Source organism: Corvus brachyrhynchos, unplaced genomic scaffold (assembly GCF_000691975.1).
Source record: "Corvus brachyrhynchos isolate BGI_N302 unplaced genomic scaffold, ASM69197v1 scaffold34, whole genome shotgun sequence".
Lineage (NCBI taxonomy): Eukaryota > Metazoa > Chordata > Aves > Passeriformes > Corvidae > Corvus > Corvus brachyrhynchos.
In genome coordinates this window covers 2,567,010-2,577,265 of record NW_008238126.1, presented here as the reverse complement: position 1 = coordinate 2,577,265, position 10,256 = coordinate 2,567,010, and the positions used below count along the sequence as shown (strand labels likewise).

General features: G+C 38.3%; 1 long non-coding RNA gene across 2 annotated transcripts in view; it reads right to left on the bottom strand.

Annotated features, from left to right (window-relative positions):
* Positions 1-7,852: 7,852 nt before the first annotated feature.
* LOC108446555 overlaps positions 7,853-10,256 on the bottom strand; it is a 2,760-nt gene continuing 356 nt past the window's right edge. The window contains exons 1-3 of one of the 2 annotated variants that reach the window (XR_001861763.1): positions 9,293-10,005; positions 8,908-8,996; positions 7,853-8,445 (exon numbers count right to left, since the gene is read on the bottom strand). This is a non-coding gene — a long non-coding RNA (uncharacterized LOC108446555). Of the gene's footprint in view, positions 8,446-8,907; positions 8,997-9,292; positions 10,006-10,256 lie in introns of those variants that run through there. The other variant, XR_001861764.1, reaches the window with a different exon arrangement.

Here is a 10,256-nt window from a genome sequence, read left to right as displayed (position 1 = left end):
GGTACCTGAAGCAGATCTTCATGGGTCAGGTATCTCTTGCTTCCCCTTTGTGTATTGTCCTTGTAGCTGCCCATTTCCAAAACACTGGCCTTCATTTGGGTATTTCTTTGAGTATAAGGACTGTACTACTATGAGAGCATTGTACAAGAGGCCACTGCCAGCAGAAGTGTGAATGCAGCTGCAGCTTCTCCATCAGCTGTCCCATCACCACCCTGCCCATAGGTAACAGCCTCTCTCCTGGGCAGCCTTTTTGAGCCATTTCAAGCTTCATGGGACAGTGCAGAAATTTGGTGATTGTGGTGACAAATCCTCCTTGCTTCATTGTCTCGTCAGCGTGAGAGGTGAAGGTGTCAGTAATAGGTGCCATCGGTGACTGCAGCTGTGGTGTCCGAGTTAGTACAGGCAAGAATCCTATTTGATTGCCTGGAATCAGTGAGAACTCAGACTGCTTTCCTGTTGCTCCTGATTGTGCGTGTGCAATTCCCTCTGTTCAAACAACATAACCACTGGTGTTTGCAGGATTTTTACTCTGTCTTGGCTGTCCACTGCATGGGGTTCTTGCTGTGGGCACTGTGAGCAGGTGTGCCTGCGATGCTGCTTTTCATCTGACATCCAACTCCTGGAGTGTCCTAACTGCCCTGAGAAAGGCAAGAGACTTAAGAGCTAACACAGTCTGCAACTTACAGCTCAAATTTAGACACAAGTGCAAGCATAAGGAGCAGTGGGAATGCATCCTTTGTGGACTGTTTGAATTGAGCCTTGGAAAACGCAGAGCCAGGGTGTGCATTCATCCAGACTCCAATTTGCTCTGGAGTTTCTCTGTGCAATGGAACGCTCATTCTTCGTGTTTGATGGGATGACAGCGATGTGAAATCACCCAAAAGACTGTGGCTTGAAAGGCAAATTCAAGGCAACTTTAAAAAGATTTGAATTCCAAATACAAATTAGATTTTTGTAGTTTTCTTAAGGGACATTTTAATAGGAAGAAGTATGTGGAGCTATGAATGAATTAAACAAATGTCACATATATTGAATTTGAAGGCACAGTCCTTTTTTTCCTCCCAGTTCAGCTGTCAATTTTCCTAAAAAAAATTCCAACTCTAAGCTTGTGGTTATTTGGAGTTTCTGGCACTCCTGGCATCACACAAGATTTAAGCAGTCTGCTTTTCACGGGAAATTCAGGTTTTGACTGTTCAGAGGTAAAGGAAAATTTTCATGACTGAAGTCAAGCAACAGTAGAGGACTGAAATGTGTGGAAATGTCTTGGTTGAATAAAAAAATAAGACCCAAAGCAAAGTTAAGAGCTCTTGGAGACTTAAAAAAATTCTTGTTATGTCAAAGAGTTAATATAAGGACATAATTTTTGTTTCCTGCTTTTTTCAATAGCAGTTTAGAAGTATAATTTTATTACTCTGTACCAGAACAGCTGTAATAACTGCAGTTACAGTGATAATAAAAATACAGCTTTTGATGGAGAGAAGTTAATTAAAATCAAATTTTAATAATGTTTAGCAATCTGATAACTTTTCTCCAAATAGCAAAAGAATTATATGGAAATAAAAACAATACCCAGACAACCCAGCTGTGTGTAATGAAGTTTTGGAATCCCCAACTAAGGTCTGATTAGTCATGCAAGGATGACAAATAGGACCCCAATCCAAACCAGTGAATTGCCTGACTGAATGCAAATGCTCTGATACTTAGAATTACTCTTGTAAATATCTGTAGAACTAGTCTTAAAATAAAATAATAATCATAATAATGCATTTCTTCTGTAGAATTCCTAGAACTCTTGGAGCTTATTATTACTTTTTCATGATGTTTAGTGGCAGCAACACTTAGAAATACTAATTTGTAACTCAACATTTGCTGTTATTAGACCCTCCTTCCAGCTTCTGGTCACTGCCAGCTTCTGTGGCCAAATTTTTCCTTCTGGATGTCAGCCAGTTGCACATGATCTGTGCTCGGACACTGGTCCCTTTAGGATCCCACTCAGGGCCATTCTGGGTGCTTGCTGTGGGGCTGTGGGGCGCGCTCCAGTGCTGGGACATTTCAGAAGCTCTGCCAGAGTCTGGGAGAGGGAGGCTGAAATGGAAGCAAAGATTGGGGTTGACATGTGGAGCTAACAGGCAGGAAGAACAGATCTTCCAGAGGTGCTGCTGTGGTGAAGGCATCAAGAGGAAAAAAGGCAGAAATATTCAGAGGAAGGCATGGGCAGAAAGACACAGATGAATGAGTGTCATGTAGGGTGCTCTCTGGGGAATGATAGACAAAATTCCTCACACACCGTGCTGCTGCTGTCAGCAAATGACTGTGGAACCCCAGTGCTAGCCCATGAAAACCCAGCACTAGCCCATGAAACACCACTGCTAGCCAGGAAACCCCAGTACTAGCCCAAGACCATGTCTTCATGCAGAGTGGATACTTCACCCTGTGCAGTTTTCAAAAGGCATCTCCCCTGCACATGGCATGCCTGTCAAAGGCACTTGGCTCATTTTGCATTTTTAAGTGATATATCCATGTTTGTTAGTAGAAAGCTGCTTTTCCTAAAATGACAGACGGGAAAGAAACACTAGAGGCCAGCCTACAAGGGGACAGCATTGGCTGAAACGTCAGGAAGATGTACACCAATGGAAATTCTTGTTCTAGAAGCATAAATAACAGAGATGATGATCACACATTTTCTTGTGTGAAATAATAAACTGAAGTTATATCCTAATAACTTTCTTTCCTAGGTCACACCTAAACCTCAATGGCACACTCCTTGTCAAAAATATAAAAGAAGATACTGCCCTGACTGTAAAAATAGTGTATTTGAGGGAAATGAAATGTTCTTCAGAGCAGCACTCTCTGGCTGAGTGTCCCACCTCTTAGGCAGCACTTACCTGCTCCCTACGCCTTGGCTCTTCCCAGTTAAAGGTGGCCTCATGCCGTTTCTCCCAGCAATGGCACAAAGGAGATGGTGAGAGTAACTTTCTCTCAATTTCCCCAGTACCAAAACCCTTGCAGTGGAAAATTTCAACGTGAAAGTCTGGGTCAGGCACACAGGAAGCACATACATGGTGTACATATGTAGCAAGTCTTGGAGAACACCAGTTGCCCTTTTCCATTCCATCTGGCAGGGGCTGTGTGTCTTAGGCAGCCAGCAAAACAGAGAATTTGGGGGAGAAGACAATATTGCATTCCCAGTTAGACACTGACTGATGCATCAGTATGTGGTAAAACAGCAGATACAGGGTTTTGTGTTTAATAGATGTACTGAAGACCAAAATCTCTGGGGTTTTTTTTTTTTTTTTTAGTGCTGTTAACATCCCTTAAAATTCTAACTGTTAAAATCTCTTCAGGTTTTGATGACTGTGATTGGAAACAAATGTGTTTAAACTGTTCTGACATTAAATGAGAATGGTCTCGAAAATAAAAGACTTCTTTGTGTACAAATGAAAGAACTACAGTTTAACCAGATTTAGATTTTGCAAGGCTTTTGCTGAGTCATTACAATCTGGTCCTGAAAAAGAAAGTGGTAATTACATAGCATGAATAAATTGTAATTCCAAAACAGTCTTAAAAGGCAAATAGGTGTGAACTTTGAGAGCTCATCAGTATAAGATACTGAGCAAAGTAGACTTACTACCAAAGCATTAATATCTCCAATTCTCACCACTGATGGTGGTCTCATTACACTTAATCGAAACACTATTTAGGTCCTTAAAGGAATTTAGACATAACAGGGTGTGAAAATGTTGTAAACTCCTCTAAGTGATGAGGAGTATAAATAATATAGCTCCTAAAAGCGCTGTGAGGGAATTTAGAGATAGTATATTTATATTTATATTCATATTTATATTTTAAAGAGATAAAGTAGCTGGTGTACATGAGTATGTTTTAAATAAACCTGTACTCAGTCTATCAATAGTCATGCTAGATTAGCTTCTGTATTCTTGATTATCAGGACTTACAGTGTTTTACCATCATGATATGAATTCAGTTTACTTTGACTATTCTAATGTCAACAGCATGACTTAAAGTATTCCTCAGGGACAAGGACTGGATGTATTTTGCATATTGGACAAGTAATTCCCGGAAGAAAAAGGAAAAAGTTGCATAAAATTATAATTATGATTACGATTATTAACTTTGGGCATATAAAACAGTGTCTAAACAGCGTGTTCTCTCCTTTTCTGTTTCAATCACCACAAACTTGTGTAGGACCAGCAGCTGCATAAAGGAATCCTGTACTTCTGGAAACCAGTAAACTTGCATATGTAAATATATGGATTAAATGGAAATTTCAGGAGGTCAGGCACACGTTGGATCATCCATAGGCATACACACATACACACATATATCTATATAAAAGTATGTATCTTTGTATATAAATACACACACGTGTATCAGTGTACATGCCTGTGTATCTGTGTATGCACTAATAGCACTTCAATTTAGGTGGAACATGTATATCTAGACTTACATTTATGTAACAGAATTTGACCACTGTCCATCTATGTAGACACTGAGAAATAAATGAGTAATTGTATTTTTTTATCTTTACATTTTTAGAAATACACATCGTCTAAAATTTTCAAAATACACTATATAAATATGCTGAGGTATCAGAGCACTTTAATGCCAAAAGCAATATGCCAGAAAGCATAAGGTTTTCTGAAAACTTTGAAACAGAAAATTTAATACAGAATGAGTATCTTTAACTTCTTTCAGGGGCCACGAGAAGGAGAATTTCTGGCTGCAGAGGCTGGTTACACCTTCGAAGAGCACAAACTCCACCTAGTGATAGGGTCAGCAGTGAAACTAGAAAACCAACAATTCTAAAGCACAGTCTCAGTTGTATGGCAGGACTATAAAAATGAGAAATAAAGTGTTAAGTTGATACACTTAATCTTAGGGAAAGTAAGAAAAAAAACAGAGAAAGATGTACTAAAAATGCTTCTAGAACTTTTTGCTACTTATGTTTATGAAAACATTTCAGTAATAAAACATCTTCACATTTTTATCATAAGAATTGTGAACTTGTTAAAAAAAACCCATAAATTAATACACATGCACATGTAAATTGTTTTATTTGTTTAATCTCTTTTATTAAAAATGAAGACATGTAAAAAAGACATTAGAATGGATTAATATGTTTCTGCTACTTGTTGAGCAAAGTGTGTGGACAAGATAAATGTACCAGTCCCTGAAACTGCTCAGACATACAGCAGTTTACAGTCCATTACATAAATTTCTATAGCATTAGATTGGAGGTTAATTCCCATTTTAAAGGAACATTTCTCATGAAATTAGTTCACCTTAAAAAAAAGAAATTACAGGAACAATTTCTGTGACTGATCTCCCCTTAAAAAATAGTTAAAGCTTATTTAAATTAATGAGGGCACCATTTACTTTATTTCTCCTTTTCCAATTTACTCTTCTCAACAGTATCCAAGTAGAACAGAAACCACATGTGCATTCAGAAAAATAAGAAAATATGTAAATATAATGGAGAAAAAAACCTCCGCATGTCAGGTTCACTGCAGAACTCAAGAGTAGCCCAAAGAAAAATAAAAGAAATGAAAGGATCTTAATCAACTCTGGCAAAGGATAACCCAAGCATCCAGGTTTTCAGTGATGATTATGGTAGCACAGAGGAGGCCCTGTGAAACAATCTGGGCACCTGCCATACTACAAGGACAAAGCATTCAGGTGAACCAACTCCTAGGACAAAATCAACTCTGGACACTTCTGACCAATTATATAAAATTTAAGCAACTCTGAAACTAGGAAGAAGTGAAGGAAGGACTGGAAAATAACCAGCCCAGTTGTGCCAACCTTTACCAGGTCACCGGGTGGTCAGGGATCCCTTTGGGGTCATTGACCACCAGGGAACAGCAAAGAGACCTCCAGGACAGAAGAACGCATGCAAAGGGGAGGGAAAATATAGTAATGATTTCCGGGAAATTATTTATCATGTGTATGTTTATTCTGGGAAAATCAATGACTCTGTGTGTAAAATACAGTATAAAAACAGGAGCTTTTTCTGCACTCAGCCTGCATGATATTTTGGAGGGGATATCCCCTCATGCATCTGGCTGAATAAAGAATTCCTACTTCTTAATGCTACAGTGGTGTTAAGCAGTTTTTATTTGTACCGATTCTTGGCTCCTCCTGCTAAGCTCTGTCTTGGGGTGACTTGATGTTGTATTCCCTATCATTGCACTATGCCCAGAAATTAGTATATATACCTTTCTGTGCTTTTAAACTGAGCCTGAGTGGAGAGAAAAAAAACAAACCTCAAGGACACAGACAGAGATAACACACTCACGTTCTTGGTGGTTTCTTTGGCTTCTGCATTCTGCTACTGGGGGAGAGGAGCAGAGAAGCACCCTGCATGCTTGTTCAGCCAGCTTTCAGGGTTTTTTCTCCTCTGGAGAGCTGGCCTTTGTTTTTTTCTGGAATTTCGGATTTTTCCCTTTCTCTGCTGGATTGTTTTCAACATCACAACACACATCGGGACTGTTCTCCATCGAGGGCCCTGGCCCCTGCAGGAGGGGGCCGACCCCGTCCCAGCTCGAAGGAGAAGGACCATAGGGAGGACTCTAACATTTTCCCAGGTTTTTTTCACCACAGTGAGAGATTGTATTATTTAGCATTATTATCCTTTTCCTGTGTGTTCTTTAAATAAATAGTTTTTATCTCTTTCACTTTCCTTCGAGGAAAAAGGTTTTTTTCCCGAACCTGGTGGGGGAGCAGTGGTTTGTAACCTGCCCTCTCTCAGAGGATATATTTCTAAATTTAGCCAAACCAGCACCGTCTCCATCTGAAGAAAAGCCAGTCTGCCTGAGAGAACATGAATATTTACCCATAATGATCAGTTTGTCGTACCAACATGTGCCACAGTAACTCTGGTTGCATTATTTTCCTGTAAGAAAAGCTTCACTGGAGACTCATCAAGGCGTGGATGTTCAGAGAATACAGGATTAGAATCCAAGTGAAACAAAAGCGAGGGTTTCCAGTTTTCACTGGGCCTGATTCAGTGAGGAGAGAGGCCCATCAGTTTATGCCAATTTCAGCAGTTTTTTTGTTTTCAGCACCTCTCAGAAATAAAATCTTTCTCCTTGTCCCAGTCTGGCAGGATACTTCTGTACTTACACTGCTCTTAGGCACTGTTTCCACTGGGACTGCTCCCACACATGAAATTAGGCACATACTCAAGTAACTTCTTCCATAAGGGCCTACATGTTAAATTGAAAATTTTACTGCTATTTTTTCTATGTCAAAACAGAAAGAAACATATATATTTCTAAGTAACTGAGTACCCTCAATATTCTTAACTAGGTTGTTAAACCAAATAGTATCTTACATCAAATATTATAATTTTGCAAGAGTATCATGCTGAAAGTGTTACTCTGTAGACTGAAACAGAATAAAATTATTTAGCAAAAATCCATAAAATGCCCGTGTTCAACTTTTCACATATAAACCCCCCATATTTTGCTTTAGAACACCAACAGGTAACGCCACAGAACCCCAGAAAGGTGCTGTTAAGCATATAATTTTGAGCTATTAAAATTACCAATAAATACCAAGAAAATCATCTGGCTATTTAAAATGACAGCAATCGAATCAATCAAAAAAAGCAGCCATCAACATCTTGAGTCATAACTGTTTTCAAGTAAAAATTCACAATGTGCTTTAAGACTGTCACATTCTTACATATTATAACAGTGTTAGAGCAATATACATGTATTAACTTTCATCCTTCTGTCCTGGTTAGTCACAGTTTCACTGGAATTCTCCAGTGTATGATTCTGATTTTCATCCTTACTGTCTTCAGCAGATAAATCTTCCTTTTCTTTTTCTTCACTCTGCAATGGCTTTTCAGAGCTGTCTTCCTTTCTGCTACATACATTCTTCTGGCCTGTCAGTGGCTTTCGCTTAAACAGGGAAAACTGAAGTGAAAAAACCAGGTAAATCATATGACTGAAACAGTTAGCAGTGAAATTCAAGAAAAAAAACCCACAAACCCCTTTGTATGTACCAAGGTCAATGAGGTTGGCAAATTTCTCCTTGGTGAAATAAATATTTTTTTTCTAAACAAAATGACTAAAAATATTAATGAGAAACATTTGCAATATTTGAAATGTGGAAAAATAGCACATCAGAATCAGAAATGTTGAAGTGACTGCATTTTGTCAAATTAGACACTGTACAATTTGTGCAAAATGCTACAAGTGGTGCATTTAATTTGGGTTTCTTTCAGATTAGAGCCTGAGGCAAGGTCCAAAAATAAAGCCCCAGAGCAGTAAGTGCTTACTGATAAACGTGTGTACTGCCATTAATGACAGGGCTTGTGCTCAGTGAGACTACACACGTGCTCAAAGTTAACTGGATCTTAGGTCTTTGTTCAACAGGAAACTCAGCAGCCTCTGCAGGAGCCTCTGGATCCTAAACCTGTAAGAAATTCCATATCAGGTACTCCTCAACATGCTCATACACCTATATAGAGAGATATATATGATCACAAAATCAGTGCATGTTGGAAGGAGTTGCAACATCAACCAGCTCAGCTGCTTCTTTCAGAGACAATTAAGGGGGGGGGGGGGAATATTTTTAGATAATTTCCCATAGGAATCAAGTCCTAAGTTTTCACCTCACCAGTACGTGAGGTGATAAACAATCTCTCTTTCATGGACATGCCATCCTGAGGTGATAATGGGCATTATCTCATTTCTTTTATTTGGACAATTTTAAGCTATTCTTTCAAAAATAAAATCAAGTCTTAAACAGAAGGAGCAGGTTTCTCAGCAGTTTAATTATCTATGCAGATCGTGTAAGTTGAGGTATTTGCTTTGGTAACTGCCCACTGCCTTCTTGGTCACTGGAAAAGCTGGAAAGAAACATCAGGACACAAACCTTTTTTTTCCCCACAATTCCTCCAGTTTTTTGGTCATCAGTGTTCTCTGAAGAATTGCTCACAGTGTGATTGTCAGTGCTTTCCTTCTCTACAATAATATAAACGTTTATATTAACTTTCTTCTGATTCGTACAGATCAGAAAAATATCACAGAAAAACAGAAAACAATTGTTCTTCAAATTATTTTTGAAGTAGAAGTCACCAAATAAAACTGAAAAAGCAATCAGAATATTCAGTGTAACTTGATGCCCAGCCCGACAAGACTATTTTTATTTTTTAATCTCTCCATATAATGCCCTGATATTACTCTCCACATGCTCGATTTTCAAGAACAGAACACTTACAGCAGTGACAGTATATAAAATATTTTCACTTGACACTCACAGTTTCCTCTTGATGACAGAAGACAATGTCTTGCACACTTATTTGAAAGTATATTCTAATTCAGGAAAGCTGACTTTTAGGGCAGGAGTTACGGTTCAACGTGAACTTTATTCCATAGAAACAATTCTGGGAAAGGAAAAACTTTCCATCTCAGTTGATGTTCCTGTGTTTAAATTTTCCTATACTCCCTGTATGAATCATATAAATTTAGAACTTAGTATCAAAACTTCCAGATCACTGGATAATGGAAAAATATTTAAGCATCCTTCTGTACAAGCTATTTCCATTATAATATTGAAAATAAGTGGCATAGCTTCTTCATTATAAAGGCAGTGGTCTGTTTTATACCACACTTGTTATTTTCTGTCAAGAAAACAATTCTAGATTACTTCAAAATTTCTAAAATAAAAGAAGTCCTACACGCATAGGGCACCCATTTTCATCTTCCCCAGCTTTTCTACAGGAATATACAGTTCTCATAAACTGCCATCAAAACTACAAGGAGCATCTAGGTTTACACCTTCAGCATCCTGAACAGCATTCACATTATCACATTTCACCTAAAATAATCTCTTTGTGAATGGAATGAGGAAGTGTCAGCTGAAAAAAATGAGGAAGAATTCTGAGAAGCTTCTTGATTGAAGTGAGGCACAGGGTACCTAAAGAAGTTGGCTGAGAGATAATAAAATTTCCATGACTTTGGCACTGCACAACCAGAACTGCTCTTAGTAAGATGCAGTCTTGCTAAGAGAAAGTTCTTCTCATGGACTTCCTCCAATACATGACTGGGAAAAGTATTTATTTCTTTCAAATCATTAACAATTAATAATGGGGATTTGCCTCTCAAATTTCATCTACTCTAAAGAACTGCTTTGCCATCTACCAACAAGAACTGTGTTGTCCACTATTTGTATACTATTGTTTAAAAAAGTTTTATTTGTCTTCAGGATGTCCAGTTCTTAGG